This window comes from Lynx canadensis, chromosome B4 (genome assembly GCF_007474595.2).
Source record: "Lynx canadensis isolate LIC74 chromosome B4, mLynCan4.pri.v2, whole genome shotgun sequence".
In the NCBI taxonomy this organism is placed as follows: Eukaryota; Metazoa; Chordata; class Mammalia; order Carnivora; family Felidae; genus Lynx; species Lynx canadensis.
The window spans coordinates 98,649,662-98,667,497 of record NC_044309.1 but is presented as its reverse complement, the minus strand read 5'-3'; the positions used below and the strand labels follow the sequence as shown (position 1 = coordinate 98,667,497).

Here is a 17,836-nt window from a genome sequence, read left to right as displayed (position 1 = left end):
AAGACGTCTCCGGGTCCTAAAGCCTGTCAGCTCAGAGGAGCAGACGCCAGGTTTTGTTTTGTTTTGTTTTCCATCAACCAGTGGAATTAGGCAATCCATGTCAGGCCAGAGAAGACAGGGAATTTCCCCGAACCAAATGGGGTTTTAGCAGCTGCTTGGAGATATTCCTTAAAGTCCCTGTCCTGAGGTACACTAACCACAGTTGGCTCCAATTATCATAGTCATTAACCAGGGAAATGAATGAATGAATGAATGGGAGGAGTAGGCACAGAAGGGGCGGTGGAGGGGTCATCATCCATAGTAGGAGGTGTCGTAGGAGAGGTGGGTGTTAGGCTTTCTTTCTTAATTTGTTCCTTCTCTGGAGATACACATAAGTGACATAATGCTGTACGGACTAAACTCCAGGTCACTAAAATGGAATCAGGAAGCTTCTCTCCTTTTTCAAGTTTTCTTGTTAGATTTTTTCCCACTAGCTCCCATAGATCTAAATCAACTGTACCATGGTTGAGGAACCAGGAACAGGCATCTCTTATTGCTCATAACAATTTACTTAATTGATCTTTTGTAACCATACAATGAGCCACCTTTAAAAGCTGCTGTAAAGTTTTTAAATATAATAGCTGGTCCTTTGGCATTTTTTGGCCCATGGTAGAGAAAGAGAAAAATACTCTCATTGAAAACTAGACACGTTGGCAGCTATCCCAAGCGGGTACTGCTGTCCCTTACCGCGATGTGGTCTGTCAGAAGTCTGGACAATTTCACTTTCTTTGCCTGAATGTGTCCATTCTGCCCCCTGAAAATCTTCCTCTCAAGTCTATCACTATTGCGTCAGTGTCACCAGTTGTGGATTCGGCTTCCGGCTTTGTCCAGCAAAGCTGAGGAGAGCAGAAAGGACTACTCAAAACTCCATTCAAGTCAAGAGAGGTGAGAGGGAGGCTAAGGGAAGTTTCCCCCAGCTGCTCCCAAACTCCCGTATTCATTGAGTCTGCATTTAGGGAAACATTGCACAATACATCAGTGGGCTACGTGCCAGTAAGAATGTATAGAAAGCGTGCAGAAAAACAAGGCAGGATAAAATATCCCATGAGATAACATGGTCTAAGGAATTTATGAACACAGGCAGGACCTAACCCATAGATATACATTAACTAACCCGTAGATATACACTAACTAGATAAGCAAAGCAAGGCCGCTGTTTTCAGCAAGGCCAAAAAGCAGTTTTCTGCTTTGCAATGCGTTCCCTATAATCTTCTAACCCAGGACATTGCTCTTTGATTTCCCTGACACGCTGAGAGCATGGAGCCTGTTTGGGATTCTCTGTCTCCCCTTCTCTCTGCTCCTCCCCCACTCATGCTGCCTTGTCTCTCTCAATATAAATAAATAGAATTGGCCATCATTTTAAGTCTTTTTGCTAACAAATTGCAACAGAGATAACACGAGCTTATTTGACCTTTAGTAAGCCTAGGTAATAAAACGACATTGAGGCACTAAGGCAGCCGCAAGGAAGGTCATGCTCTGCATGTTTCAGGTGTTTATCAGTGGGCTGCAATCTGCAAGGAGATTTATTTAAGTTACATCTCTCTAGCCTTTGTTTTCCTCGTCATTCCCCCTTCCCCCCTCCCCCCTCCTCTATTTCCCCCTTTCCTTTCAATCATCTTCTCCACAGTTGTTACCATCATCTTTGCTTTCTGTTTTTGTTTCTCCTCATCCTGAAAGGGCGGCCTACGCCGGCGGACTCCATCTTGTTCTGTCTCCTTCACCTAGACCACGCCTCCTCCCCTTGAGTAACCTCCAGCTCACCTGTTCAAACTTCCTGATCAAAACACGCCCAGTGACCTGCGTAACAGGACTCCGACCCTTCCCCAGCCAATCAACTGAGGCCACAGCCATTACCTCACCAACTGCCCCTAGACCCCTATAAAACCTTTGTGCTTTTGAAACTCGCTCTCTCTCCCCGGTATCTCACTGCTGCGTCGGTGCAGGTAGGGAGGGGATTGAGCTCGAGCTAGCTCGAATAAAGGCTCTTTTGCTTTTGCATCGGACTCGGCTCCCTGGCAGTATTTGGAGATCACGAATTTTGGACATAACAATCCCTCTTTACAAATATCTTTTGTGCCTCCCTGAGCAATCCTTCTATTTGCTTCTCATTCCATCCATCCATCTTCTGCACTTTCTGGCAATATCAGGCCAACTTCTAGTGACAAAATTAACCTTCAGGAGACCCTGCCCAATAGGTTCTCTGAATGTAGAGGCCTGAATATTTCCTCATTTGATCCCTAAGCCTCTGTAAGACAGTAGTTGGGGTTTCTTCCTTCTCTTGCTATATCTCAAAAGCTTTGGCGACATCCTGATATCTTGGAGCTGATTCCCTGATCCCATTATTAGCTCTCTTAGATCCTGCATCCTAACCCTGTCCCCAGGATCATGGTCATCCCAACCAGGTCTACAACCACCTTTGTTGAGCTCGCCTAACATCCAGGCTGGGTGGGTGCTCTCTTTCCCAAACAGACATTGCAGCCCTCATGATAATTCCTCTTTCCTCTTCGGTAAATAAGATATTTGTGATAAACATCAGCTCAGCCCAAGAATAAACATTAGGTCCCCAGAACTGATCAACCTGATCTGCCAAGCCCAATAGAGCTTCCAACAGTGGTTTTATTTCCTTCTTGAAATTCCTTACCTCAGAACTGGTGAGGGGGGCACTGACAAAGCCAATTTCTACCTGTCCCAAAGGGACCTCCCTTAATGAGAATAACCTAGAACCCTTTCCTGAGCCCCTGGAGGGAAGAGGGAAGTTCTCTATGTCCTTCCCACGTTGTTCCAGTTCCTTCCTCAGATTTGGACACAAACCAGTAGACAAGGAGCGTCCTCCCAGTACTGTAGCATTTGTCCCAGTGGACTATCTGGGGGAATCTGAAGAGTCCCCACCTCTTTCTGGGTGTCTCTTCCTTTACCCCTAATACTAGAATTTCTGTTCCCCATCCTTGACCAGGCTAGTTCCTGCTTCTGAGTTTCCCTGGGATGTTCAACCACCCTTAATGGAGGTTTCCTAAACTCTCCAGAACCCGCTTCGTCTGTCTCCAGATGTTTCCCTTGCAGGAGAAGGGAACCTTGGATCAAGACTCAGCATTCCCTTTGTATCTAGGATACTCAAGACTCAGCATTCGCTTTATATCTAGGATACGTCTCAGTCACACACACTCAGCCTCTGAGGATTTCCAGACTCCCAAGGTAATACTTATAGGCTAACTTGCCTACCTTAGTCCCTGCACAGAATTACCAGGTCGCTGCCATAGGCTACACCCAGCATCACTTCTTCTATCTCCATAGGTAAAAAAAAAGTTCTTGAGTTCCACGAATCCCCCAAGGGCCAGGGGCCTCCCGCAAAAAGGCCACCCAAACTGAGGTGTGACACGTCTCCCCTCTCACAAGAGGACCTGGACCCTGCCTGCTGACGTGAATCTCGGCCAAGCCCCCAAATTGCCAGAAATAAGCCCCCTGTTACAGGTGGGGAGTGGATAGAAACCTGAGACAAAGTAGAGGTGCTTGATCCAAGGTGTGTGAGAGCATGAAGTTCCTACGCCAGTGACTAGGGAGCTGGGTAAAGCCATTTCCACCTCTCAGGTACCGGTGCATGGGCACACGTACACCGATCCACCTCAGTGAGCTAAGTAGCGCCACCTAGTGGAGAACAGAACCATTACACTAAGCCCTGCCTAACAGTGCCCTCTAAGCACACCCCCCAGAAGACCATTGCAAGTCACTCTACCTGCTTAGTATATGGACCATAGAGTGCTTCATATTTTCAGTTGTAGGAGAAACTGGATGTAACCATTCACGTTTCATTCTGCTCACTGGTTCGATTATTTGTTCATTTTCTTTGCTTCTGTATTTGCTTAAAGTTTTCTTTTTTCATTCTTTCTTTTCTTTCTCTTTCTTAGTTAAAAAAATTTTATTTTTTTACTTTATTTTTAATTTTTAATTTTTTATTCTATTTCATTTATTTTATTCTGTAATTTAAAACATTTTTTTCTTACTGTTTTTTCTTCTTTCCTTTCTCTTTCTTCTCTATTCTGTCAAGCCTCTTTCAACAAGCAGACCAAAACATACCTGGGATCCAGCTTCCTTTATTTGATTTTTTGTTTTATTTTTAATTTTTTAATTTTAATTTTTTATTTTATTATTTTTTCTTCCTCCAAAATGACAAAATGAAGGAATTCACCCCAAAAGAAAGAACAGGAAGAAATGAAAGCCAGGGACTTAATCAACACAGATATAAGATGTCTGAACTAGAATTTAGAACCACGATAATAAGAATACTAGCTTGCATTGAAAAAAACATAGAAGACACCAGAGAATCCCTTTGGGTGGAGATTAAAGAAATAAAATCTAGCCAGGCTGAAATTAAAAATGCTATAACTGTGATGCAATCTCGACTGGATGCCATGATGGTAAGGCTGGACAAAGCAGAGCAGCGAATGAGTGATATAGAAGAAAAAAATATGGAGAATAATGAAGCAGAAAAAAAAGAGGGAAACATAGGCTACAGATCACGATACAAGACTTAGAGAACTCAGTAACTTATTAAAAAAATAACATCCAAATTATAGGAGTCCCAGAAGGTGAAGAGAGAGAAAAAGAAGCAGAAGATTTATGTGAGCAAATTATATCAGAAAACTTTCGGGGCGCCTGGGTGGCGCAGTCGGTTAAGCTTCCGACTTCAGCCAGGTCACAATCTCGCGGTCCGTGAGTTCGAGCCCCGCGTCAGGCTCTGGGCTGATGGCTCAGAGCCTGGAGCCTGTTTCCAATTCTGTGTCTCCCTCTCTCTCTGCCCCTCCCCCGTTCATGCTCTGTCTCTCTCAGTCCCAAAAATAAATAAACGTTGAAAAAAAAAATTTAAAAAAAAAGAAAACTTTCCTAATCTGAGGAAGGGCACAGACATCAAAATGCAAGAAGCACAGAGAACTCCCATTAGATTCAACAAAAACCAACCATCACCAAGGCATATCATAGTAAATTCACAAAATATACATACAAGGAAAGAATTATGAAAGCAGCAAGGGGAAAAAGCCTTTAACCTATAAGGGAAGACAGATCAAGCTCACAGCAGACCTATTCACAGAAACTTGAGAGGGCAGAAAAGGAGTGGCAGGATATATTCAACGTGCTGAATTGGAAAAATATGTAGCCAATAATTCTTCATCCAGCAAGTCTGTCATTCAAAATAGAAGGAGAGAAAAAATTTCCCAGAAAAACAAAAACTAAAAGAGATCATGACCACTAAACCAGCCCGGTAAGAAATTTTAAGGGGAACTCTTTGAGTGGAGAAAAGACAAAATTAAACAAAACAGAACCAAAAGCAACAAAGACTAGAAAGGACCTGAGAACACCACCAAAAACACCAACTCTACAGGCAACACAATGGCACTAAATTCATACATTTCAGTACTCACTCTAAATGTCAATGGACAAAATCCTCCAATCAAAAGACATATGGTATCAGAATGGAAAAGAAAACAACACCATCCATATGCTGCTTACAAGAGACTCATTTTAGACTTAAAGACACCTGAAGATTGAAAGTAAGGGGATGGAGAACCATTTATCATCCCAATGGTCATCTAAAGAAAGCTGGAGTAGTCATACTTATATCAGACAAACTATATTTTAAAATAAAGACTGTAACAAGAGATGAAGAAGGGCATTATATCATAATTAAGGGGACTATCCACCAAGAAGATCTAACAATTATAAATATTTATGCCTCCAACATGGAATCCCAAATTTACAAATCAATCAATCACAAACATAAAGAAACTCATTGATAATAATACCATAATAGTAGGGAACTTCAACATCCTGGTTACAACAATGGACAGATCATGTAAGCAGAAAATCAACAAGGAAACAATGGCTTTGAATGACACACTGGAGCAGATGGATTTAACAGATATTTTCAGAACATTTTATCCTAAAGCAGCATAATACACATTCTTCTCTAGTGCACATGGAACATTCTCCAAAATAGATCACATACTAGGTCACAAATCAGCCCTCAACAAGTATAAAAAGACTGAGATCATACCTTGCATATTTTCAGACCACAATGCTATGAAACTTGAAAAAATTTGGAAAGACCATGAATACTTGGAGATAAAAGAACTTCCTACTAAAAAATGAATGGGTTAACCAAGAAATTAAAGAGGAAATTAAAAAGTACATGGAAGCCAATGAAAATGGAAACACAACAGCCCAAAACCTCTAGATGCAGCAAAAGCAGTCATAAGAGGGAACTATATAGCAATCTAGGCCTTCCTAAAGAAGGAAGATAGGTCTCAAATACACAACCTAACCTTACACCTAAAAGAACTGGAGAAAGATCAGCAAACAAAGCCCCAAATCAGCATAAGAAGGGAAATAATAAAGATTAGAGCTGAAATCAATGATACCAAAATCAAACAGAACAGATCAATGAATCCAGGAGATGGTTCTTTGAAAGAATTAACAAAATTGATTAATCCCTAGCCAGACTGATCAAAAAGAAAAAGGAAAGGATCCAAATAAATAAAATCACTAATGAAAGAGGAGAGATCACAACCAACACCACAGAAACACAATCAATAATAAGAGAATATTATGAGCAACTACATGCCAACAAGTTGGGCAATCTGGAAGAAATGGACAACTTCCTAGAAACATATAAACTACCAAAATTGAAACAGGAAGAATAGAAAATTTGAACAGACCCATAACCACTAAAGAAATTGAATCAGTAACCAAAAATCTCCCAACAAACAAGAGTCCAGGGCTGGAGGGCTTTCCAGGGGAATTCTACCAAACATTTAAAGAAGAGTTAACACCTATTCTTTTGAAGCTGTTCCAAAAAATAGAAATGGAAGGAAAAAATCCAAACTCATTCTACAATGCCAGCATTACCTTGATTCCAAAACCAAACCCCATTAAAAAGCAGAACTACAGACCAATTTCCCTGAAGAATATGGATGCAAAAATTCTCAGCAAGATACTAGCAAACCGGATCCAACAATACACTAAAATAATTATTCACCACGATCAAGTGGGATTTATTCCGAGGATGCAGAGCTGGTTCAATACCCATAAATCAATCAATGTGATACATCACATTAAAAATGAAAGGATAAGAACCACATGATCCTCTCAATAGATGCAGAAAAAGCATTTGACAAAATATAGCATTTCTTCTTGATAAAAACCCTCAAGAAAGTAGGGGTAGAAGGAACATACCTCAAGATTATAAAGACCATATATGAAAGACCCACAGCTAATATAATCCTCAATAGGGAAAACCTGAGAACTTTCCCCCTAAGTTCAGGAATATGACAGGGATGGTCACTCTCACCACTGTTATTCAACATAGTGTTGGAAGTTGTAGCCTCAGTAATCAGACAACACAAGGAAATGAAAGGCATCCAAATCCACAAGGAGGAAGTCAAATTTTCACTCTTCACAGACAACATAATACTCTATGTGGAAAACCCAAAAGACTCCACCAAAAAACTGCTGGAACTGATGCATGAATTCAGCAAAGTGGCAGGATATAAAATTAATGTAGAGAAATCTGTTGCATTTCTACACACCAATAATGAAGCAGTAGAAAGAGAAATTAAAGGAATTGATCCCATTTACAATTGCACCAAAAAAACACATAAAATACCTAGAAGTAAACCTAACCAAAGAGGTGAAAAATCTATACACTGAAAACTATAGAAAGCTTATGAAAGAAATTGAAGAAGATACAACAATATGGAAAAACATTCCATGCTCATGGATCGGAAAACAAATATTGTTAAAATGTCAATACTACCGAAAGCAATCTACATATTCAATGCAGTCCCTATCCTATCAAAATAACACCAGCATTCTTCACAGAGCTAGAACAAACAATCCTAAAATTTGTATGGAGCTAGAAAAGACCAGGAATAGCCAAAGCAATATTGAAAAAGAAAACCAAAACTGGAGGCATCATAATTCCAGACTTCAAGCTGTATTACAAAGCTGTAGTCATCAAGACATTATAGTACTGGCACAAAAACAGACACATGAATTAGTGGAAAAGAGTAGAGAACCCAGAAATGGACCCAGAGATGTATGGCCAACTCATCTTTGACAAAGCAGGAAATACTATCCAATGGAACAAAGATAGCCTCTTCAGCAAATGGTGCTGGGAAAACTGGACAGTGACATGCAGAATGAACCTGGACCACTTTCTTACACCTTACACAAAAATAAACTTAAAATGGATGACCTAAATGTAACACAGGAAGCCATCAGAATCCTAGAGGAGAAATGAGGCAACAATCTTTTTGACCTTGGCTGCAGCACCTTCTTACTCAACATGTCTCCAGAGGCAAGGGAAACAAAAGCAAAAATGAACTACTGGGACCTCATCAAGATAAAAAGCTTCTGCACAGTGAAGGAAACAATCAGCAAAACTAAAAGACAACAGATGGAATGGGAGAAGATATTTGCAAATGACATATCAGATAAAGGGTTAGTATCCAAAATCTGTAAAGAACTTATCAAACTCAACACCCAAAAACCAAATAATCCAGTGAAGAAATGGGCAAAAGACATGAATAGACACTTCTCCAAAGAAGACATGGAGATGGCCAACCGACACATGAAAAAATGCTCCACATCACTCATCATCAGGGAAATACAAATCAAAACCACAACGAGATACCACCTCATGCCTGTCAGAATGGCTAACATTAACAATTCAGGCAACAACAGACATTGGCAAGGATGCGGAGAAAGAGGAACCCTTTTGCACTGCTGATGGGAATGCAAACTGGTGCAGCTACTCTGGAAAACAGTATGGAGATTCCTCAAAAAATTAAGATATAGAACTACCCTATGATCCAGTAATTGCACTACTAGATATTTATCCAAAGGACACAACAGTGCTTATTTGAAGAGAAACATGCACCCCAATGTTTCTAGCAGCACTATCGACAATAGCCAAATTATGGAAAGAGCCCAATCTATCTATGGATGAATAGATAAAGAAGATGTGGTATATATATATATATATATATATATATATATATATATATATAATGGAATATTACTTGATGATCAAAAAGAATGGAATCTTGCCTTTTGCAACAACATGGATGGAACTAGAGTGTATTATGCTAAGCAAAATGAGTCAGAGAAAGACAAATATCATGATTTCCCTCATATGTGGAACTTAAGAAACAAAATAGATGAACATAGGGGAAGAGAAGCAAAAATAGATAAAAACAGAGAGGGAGACAAACCATAAGAGACTTTAAATACAGAGAATAAACTGAGAGTTGCTGGTGGAGTGTTGGGTCGGGGGATGGGCTAAATGGGTTATGGGCATTAGGAGGGCACTTGTTGGGGTGAGCACTGGGTGTTATATGTAAGTGACGAATCACTAAATTCTATTCCTTAAATCATTATTATACTATATGTTAACTAACTTGGATTTAAATAAATAAAAAGAACAATGAAAAAAAAAAGGAAATAATAAGCCTATTGACCCAATGAAAGGAGGGACGGGGAGACTTGGACTTCAGTGAAGTGAGGCTTTAATCAATGTTATGGCAAGAGTGGGTGTCTAATGGATAGGCACACTCAGGGCAGTTATAGCAGACAATTTGTCTCTTGGCGTGCAAGTCCCTCCCCTGGTTCCTCATTGGCTGAGTACTACAGAGGTTACAGCCTTACCTGGACATCACCTGTACCCATGGAAGGCAAAAAGTAGTCTGACTGGAACAAATGTACATTCCCTGAGGTGACGCAGCGACTTTCAGTACGCCCTCCCTTTGTTCTTTGGTGCATGCTCATTGCAAAGCCCTTGAAAATAAGCCTGAGAAATGGAGAAGGGAAGAAGAACCAGGGAGTGAAGTGTCTAAAATTGGGGACTCCATTATGGGGGGGGGTGTTCATATAAATTTCCAAAAGGTTGTAAACCTACTGTTAACTAGACAACACAGCTTTTATTTGGTATTTCTGAAAATGAATCATCTCCCTTACTTCTCACAATACCTCACACAATAATAACTTGGTATAAGCCGGTTTTATGTATGCTAGTGTGTACAAGTTAAGTCTAATCCAAATCCTAGGAACAATTAGTTAGCACTGAAGCACTCTAATCAGGAATCCAGACTCCAAAGGTGCTCTTAGTATTTTAGATACGGTTATGAAAATTGACACCCGAGAGTTTGTTAATTAGTATAAGGATGTTTACGAATAATTTCCATTGGCAAAATGAACACTGTTCAAGATGGATGGTTTGTAGGAAGGTTGAACATGCCCTCCTTGCCACTGCATGAATAAGGTGGAGAGCAAGAGCCAAGTACAGCTGCCTTACAGAGGCCTTGGTCTCCTGCCCTCACTTGATATTAATATAGGGTCTGCCTGATTGCAAATCCTACTTGCAGTGAAGAGCACAATTTCTTTAAGCTGTCCGTGTTCAAATCAATTCCTATATACTGGCTAAATGACTGAGCATTTTAGTTTTCTGTGCCTTGACTTCCTTATCTTCAAAAAAATGGGATAGTAATAACATACTTCATTGAATTGATAAGAAATTATTTGTAAAAAAACAGTGTTTGGGGTGCATGGATGGCTTGGCTTGTTAAGCATCTGACTCTTGATTTCCACTCAGATCATGATCTCACTGTTTGTGGGATCGAGCCCCACATCGGGCTCTGTGCTGACAGTGCACAGCCTGCTTGGGATTCTCTCTCTCCCTCTCTGTCTGCCCCTCCCTCACTCATACTCTCTCTTTCTCTCAAAATACATAAACTTGGGGCGCCTGGGTGGCACAGTCGGTTAAGCGTCCGACTTCAGCCAGGTCACGATCTCACGGTCCGTGGGTTTGAGCCCCGTGTCGGGCTCTGGGCTGATGGCTCAGAGCCTGGAGCCTGTTTCGGATTCTGTGTCTCCCTCTCTCTCTGCCCCTCCCCCGTTCATGCTCTGTCTCTCTCTGTCCCAAAAATAAAAAAAAAAAAAAATACATAAACTTAAAAAAATGGACGTTAAAAAAATGTTTACTGTGTGCAACACACACATAAGTACTGTATCTATTAACTATTATTATTACTTCCCTTTAATAACTTAGGCATGCATATGTGCTTCCCATAGGTACAACTGAGACTAAGTTTAACCTAGAACATTTTCATACTTTATAGCATTACCTTTAGATAGGCTAATTGCTTAAAAAATATATCTTGACAGTATAAGAATTATGCTATAGATTCACAGTGGATTTTGATGCAAATTATTCAGAATGGTGTTAATTTGTTTCTTAATAAATTCTTTATCTTCTGATTTTTTATGCCACTGCATTTGATAATCATTTGGATAGACTAAATTATTTATTTTCCTAATTTTAAAATGAATGGACTCACCCAAATTGATATTTTATAATTAGCTTTTAAACATCTTTGGAGATTAAATGGAAAATGGTAGGCAAATGCCACTTTCTTTCTCTCTCTCTTTTTTTTTTTATTATTTTTTTTTAATTTTTTTTTTCAACGTTTATTTTTTTTTTTGGGACAGAGAGAGACAGAGCATGAACAGGGGAGGGGCAGAGAGAGAGGGAGACACAGAATCGGAAACAGGCTCCAGGCTCCGAGCCATCCGCCCAGAGCCTGACGCGGGGCTCGAACTCCCGGACCGCGAGATCGTGACCTGGCTGAAGTCGGACGCTTAACCGACTGCGCCACCCAGGCGCCCCTCTCTCTCTTTTTTTAAAAAAATATATTTCTTTTCTCTACTCAACAATTGAAGATACACTTTCAAAATATAATTTGCCTTCTTTGGGGTGCCTGGGTGGCTCAGTCAGTTAAGCACCAACTTTAGCTCAGATTGTGATCCCACAGTTTGTGAGTTCAAGCCCCACATCGGGCTCTATGCTGACAGTGCGAAGCCTGGAGCCTGCTTCAGATTCTGTGTCTCCCTTTCTCTCTGCCTGTCCCCTGCTCACGCTCTGTATGTGTCTCTCTCAAAAAATAAATAAAAAATTTTTAAAATTGCCTTCTTAAAACCTGTAACTTTATAAAGTTTATTTTTACTTTCATTTCTTTTGCCTAGCTTGGATGATTGGAGGCTTGAGGTTATGTGCAGTTCTCAGGACTGGGTGAATTATCTTTGTGTATTCAAGAATAATTATAACTATCTTGAAACTTTTCTTGTAACTATGAAGAAGGAAGATTTATTTCCCCACTACCCTTCTAAATTCTTGGCTGAGATATCTCCTATAATAAAAAGACAGATTAACACTGGAAAATAAGCAGAAGTTTAATAACATGTATACCTCCTGTACACATGAAAGATACCCAGGAAAACTGAGTAGCTCCCTAAAATGGCCCAAGCCACTGCCTTAAACACCATCTTCCAGTAAAGACCAAAGACTGGGAAGGGGAAAGCCAGTTATGAGAGGTTACTAGGAAAGGCACAGTAAACAAGAGTATGGTTATTATGTTATTTTTCTAGGCAACTAATGGAGGGTCAAAATTTTCCCCTGAGACCACAGGGTCTTGATTGTTTTCAGCTCAAAATAGTCCACATGCCAAAGTGGCACATTTTGGAAAAATATTCTGAATTCCTTCATTTTCCTCAACTCCTTAAAAAAAGTTTTTTTTAACGTTTATTCATTTTTGAGAGACAGACAGAGACAGAGTAGGAGTAGGAGAGGGGCAGAGAGAGAAGGAGACACAGAATCGGAAGCTGGCTCCAGACTCTGCTGATAGCACAGAGCCCGACATGGGGCTTGAATTCACAAACTGTGAGATCATGACCTGAGCCTAAGTCAGATGCTTAACTGACTGAGCCACCCAGGTGCCCCTTCCTCAACTCTTTATTAGTAAAAATTCATACTCTAACCAGTTTGGGTTTTTTTTTTTTTTTTTTTTTTTTTACCCAAGCAGAGCCAACTGCATCGTTAGGTTGGTAACACACCCTGGTTTCTTGTCCTTACTACCTAACATAGAACCAAAAAGTCTTGCAAAACCGTCCATAAGATGGTGTCCAAGTGTTTGTTTTACATTAGCTGGTGAATGAATCCATTTTCACCAATAGTTTGTGCTACTTTTCTAGGCATGTGCTACTTTTCTGGTCCTTTCTCTTGTGTGGCCACCATTCCACAAAGGAACCAGGCCATCAGGGTGAATCCCAGGGCAGTGCTCTATGCCCAGGTGCCTTTTAGATTTTATTTACACCCTTTCTGTGTTCCTACGGGGTTTAGATTAAAAGATGAATCCAAATCATAGTCCCCATGCTGTTCATAATCTTTTCTCACTGTCAAAGTCTAAATAATTTTCCATTGGTTCCAACTCAACCTAAGTGCCCTCTTGGAGGGCTCCCTAGTCTTCATGAAAATAGGATTTCAGGGGTACCTGGGTGGCTCAGTCGGTTAGGTGTCTGACTTCAGCTCAAGTCATGATCTCTTGGTTCATGGGTTTAAGCCCCGCATTGGGTTCTGTGCTGACAGCTCAGAGCCTGGAGCCTGCTTCAGATTCTGTATCTCTGTCTCTCTCTGCCCTTCCCTTGTTCATGCTCTGTCTCGCTCTCTCTTAAAAATAAATAAACATTTAAAAAATATTTTTAAGAAAATGGGATTTCAACCAAACATGCCCAGGTATGCCCAGATTGTACTTGGCCCCAACAGGAAATCCCTACCCACTGTTCAAGAGGTACGAGCCACTATGCAAAAATATTTTCTATATTTCTATCTCCAGCCTTGAGCTCCTGTCATGTATTCAGCTGCTGCTTGTCATCTCCATACACGATCTTTCCCATCTCAGTACATTACAACTCAGTCTCCAAATTCTCAGGACAAAATCTTGGAGTCTCCCTCGATTCCTGTTTCACTCCTCACGTGTATGTAATCCATTAGTAAATCTGATTGACTCATCTTTGAAGTAGATCTGGAATTCATCCACTTCTCACCACTCCCTTTTCAATCAGCCTCTCTTCACCTCCAACCTGGATTATTGCACTACCTTCCTCAGTTGTCTCCTTGCTTTCTCCTCTGCCCCTACGTTATACTTTCCTGCCAGCAGTCAGAAGTATCCCTTCATAATCTAAGTCAGTTATGTCAAAACCCTCCATGACTTTGATTTGGAGTTGAGCAACTTGAAGAAATAGCCTCCACCTTGTTTCCTTTGTTTGTTTGTTTTTTTGCTGGGTGATTAGCAACAGACATGTACAGCTTCTGGGGGTTTGTGGTTAAAAGGTGGTAGCTTTCTAGAATTTCTGACAGCCAACAGTTGTGTCCTGCTGGTGGCATTTGTTACTTGACAGCAACAGTGGTGATGGTTTTCTTATCAGCCAGACCTAGGCATTGCTCTGAATTTTGCCTGCAGACTGTGTTTTCAGTGCCCTCAATCACCCTGTCAATTTCTTATAAGTGCCTTTGCTGCTTAACTTTGTCAGAATGACTTCTTTTGTTTGCAACTAAGAATCTTGACTTTTTGAGGAGAAAAAAAAAACCTCTCAGAAGATTTCCTTTTTTTTTTTTAACATTTTGGGGTACTTTCAATGTTTCATATACATATGTATATTTTTAAAATACAGTAAAACCTTGGGTTGCGAACATAATTCATTCTGGAAACATGTTTGTAATCCAAAGCACTCGTATATCAAAGCGAATTTCCCCATAAGAAATAATGGAAAAGCAGATGGTTCATTCCGCAATCCAAAAATATTCATATAAAAATGATTACAGGGGCGCCTGGGTGGCTCAGTCGGTTAAGTGGCGGACTTCGGCTCAGGTCATGATCTCGTGGTCGGTGAGTTCGAGCCCCGCGTCGGGCTCTGTGCTGACAGCTCAGAGCCTGGAGCCTGTTTCAGATTCTGTGTCTCCCTCTCTCTATGACCCTCCCCCGTTCATGCTCTGTCTCTGTCTCAAAAATAAATAAACGTTAAAAAAAATTAAAAAAAATGATTACAATACATAATATAATATAAAATAATGAAGAAAATACAAAATATATAGAAAAATAAGTTAACCTGCACTTACCTTTGAAAACCTTTGTGACTGGTGTGAGGGAGACCAGAGAGAGGAGGTTTATTGTGTAGGATGACTTTCATGATCACTAATGGAATCACTGTTATCTATTGGCTCAATGGCATCTTTTCCTGCATGGAAGCCATCATATACACTTGCATGGATGTTGGCACAGTACAGTATTAATAAACTCTTGTCATATACTGTTTTTAGTGTAACTGGCAATAAGGCAACAGAGGAAAGGGTCTATATCTGCAGGCAGCCTGATCTAGAATGAAGCAAAGTATTCCTAAGCTTACTCTTGTGCTTTGAAGTGACAAAAAATACACTAATGCCAGTTGTGGGCACTTGCCAATGTTCTGAAAAGTCACTGATTTCTGCCAAACACTGTGGCCTGAGACCGAGCATCTGAGCATGGGAGGCAATCACCCACAATCCTGCAGTGAGAGAGAGAGAGAGAGAGAGGGAGGGAGGGAGAGAGAAGGAGAGAGAAGAACCATTGACTCAATTGTGATCATTTGACATTTGGCGTCACTTACTACTCATATTGCAAGATATCATTCATTTAACAAGTTAAAATTTATTAGAAATGTTTGCCTGTCTTGCAGAATACTTGCAGAACAAGTTACTTGCAATCCAGGGTTTTACTATATATATATATATATATATATATATATATATACACATATTAAATTATATACATTCAGAGACTTATTTGTTAAATGAAGGCATAGTTTTATGCAACTTCATATCTTGCTTATTTTTCTCTACTTACTATCATTTCATAAGTATATTTTTGGCTGTTGTAATTCTTCATAAACATTTTGAGGACTGTACAGTGTTTTCTCAAATGAATGCATTGTACTTTTATTGCTGGATATTTAGATTGTTTTCATTTTTTATTTATTATAAATAACACTGCCATGATTATATTTATACATAAGGCCTATTCCAAATTTATTAGGATTGATTCCTAGAAATAGAATTACTGGATAATGAGGTATGAGTGTTTTTAAGATTTCAAATATGGAGTGTCCAATTACCCTCTTAGAACTTGTATTAATTTATACTTCTGACACCATCATGTGGGCACTGAGATCATATATTACCCTGAATATTGGAACAATGTATATATATGAACCTGGTTGAGCGTATTGTCTGAAAGAACCAGAGCTAGACACTAGTTAAAGCAGTAAAGGTAGATTTTATTCAGAAACTATTGCAAAAGGGGAAAAGAGGCCCCAGTATAGAACTGGGCTCAGTTCTGAAAACAATAAAGGCAGCTGGGGATTTACAGACAGGAAGCAGAGTTGGATGTGGGGGAGGCGTTAGTGGATGAAAAATTGTAAAGAGCAGGCCAGACTTATCAGATATCAAGGGTGAGGGGTGAGAAATTTGATTAGATATTGAGGGTAATCATATATCAAGGGTGAGGGAGATTTCCTCTTGCTGGGGCCGAGGGAAGCCCACTTCGTTGTAAAGATTATTTTGACCTGCAAGCAATCAAGACCATTTGCCCCTCCCTTAACAAAATAGAAGCATCTAAAATGGGGGACTTTTCCAGAATAGAGGTTTATTAGCAGAGATAATTTGTACTTGAGTGAACCATCTGTGTGGAAGGGCAAACATCTAATTACCAAACATTTCTTCCTCCTCTTCCTTCTTCTTTTTTTTTGGGGGGGGGGGTGGTGGGTGGTGGGAATTATTTAGTTTATTTATTCTAACTTTTTAAAATTCTTATTTATTTATTTATTTATTTATGTATTAATTTACTTACTTATTATTTTTAAAATTTACACCCAAGTCCTCCTTCTTCTTCTCACCTTGTGAAGTGCATTCCTTGAGGTCCTAGACCCCTCCCCCCTTCTCCTTAGTTCAAGGTGACATAAATACCTCATTTTGCCTGACTGCCTTTGGAATTTCCATGTCTATGTGGATTCCTTTCACATACATTATTAAATTTGATTTTCTCCTGTTAGTCTGTCTCAGAGAATCTCTTAGATTCCTTTTCAAAATTTCAATTTGTTTTGAGAGAGAGAGATAGAGAGTGAACAGGGGAGGGGCAGAGAGAGAGGGAGAGAGAGAGAATCCCAAGACACAGGGCTTGAACCCATGAACCATGAGATCATGACCTGAGCTGAAACCAAGAGTCAGATGCTTAACCAACTGAACCACCCAGGTACCCCTGATTCTTAGTAAGCTAGAAAGACCTTGAAGGGGACAGAATTCTTGCTCCCCAACACTCTCAACTGACAGGACTGTTGATAAAACTGGGCTATGCTGGTCTGGCAAGGGTAGGGGGTAGGGGTAAGGTTGAGGTCTAGTCAAGAGGACAGCTTAGAGGAGTCTAACTAAGTCTCATCAAGAAGAGTGTCTTGTTAATGTATGTAACTTAAGTACTTCCTGTTCTCTATCCTTTTGTACGTTAGATGTTAATCACTTCCTAACTTCAGCTTTAGCCGCACAAACCTCAAGGTACAGTTTTTTCCAAAGGAAGTCACAGTGGAACTTCTAAATTTTGCCTTTGGTGTAACGAGAGAGACAACATCCAAACCAAATTTACAAGCACTGGAATCAATTCTGCTCAAACTTAAACAGAGTAGTCATTTTAAAAATATGAACTCAAAGGTGTTACCATGAGAATTAGCAACATGCATTTCTAAACTCTTAAGCATTGCTAGACTTGTCTTTCTATACATATTTTTAAAAACTTTCCTTAGCACGGGCATATTCCCGAGAAAAACATTACTGAAGGTTCATATTCTCTGCATTTCTTAGTTCAGTAAGAGTCCAAATATGACCTGAGTTTCA

At 40.0% G+C, this 17,836-nt stretch overlaps 1 protein-coding gene across 1 annotated transcript in view; it reads right to left on the bottom strand.

Moving 5' to 3' along the window:
- GLIPR1 (GLI pathogenesis related 1) overlaps positions 1-1,720 on the bottom strand; it is a 29,460-nt gene extending 27,740 nt beyond the window's left edge. Inside the window, exons 1-2 of the mRNA XM_030323269.1 lie at positions 1,674-1,720; positions 727-875 (exon numbers count right to left, since the gene is read on the bottom strand). The gene's annotated coding sequence lies outside the window, so the exon portion shown is untranslated. The remainder of the gene's footprint in view (positions 1-726; positions 876-1,673) is intronic.
- Positions 1,721-17,836: the final 16,116 nt, after the last annotated feature.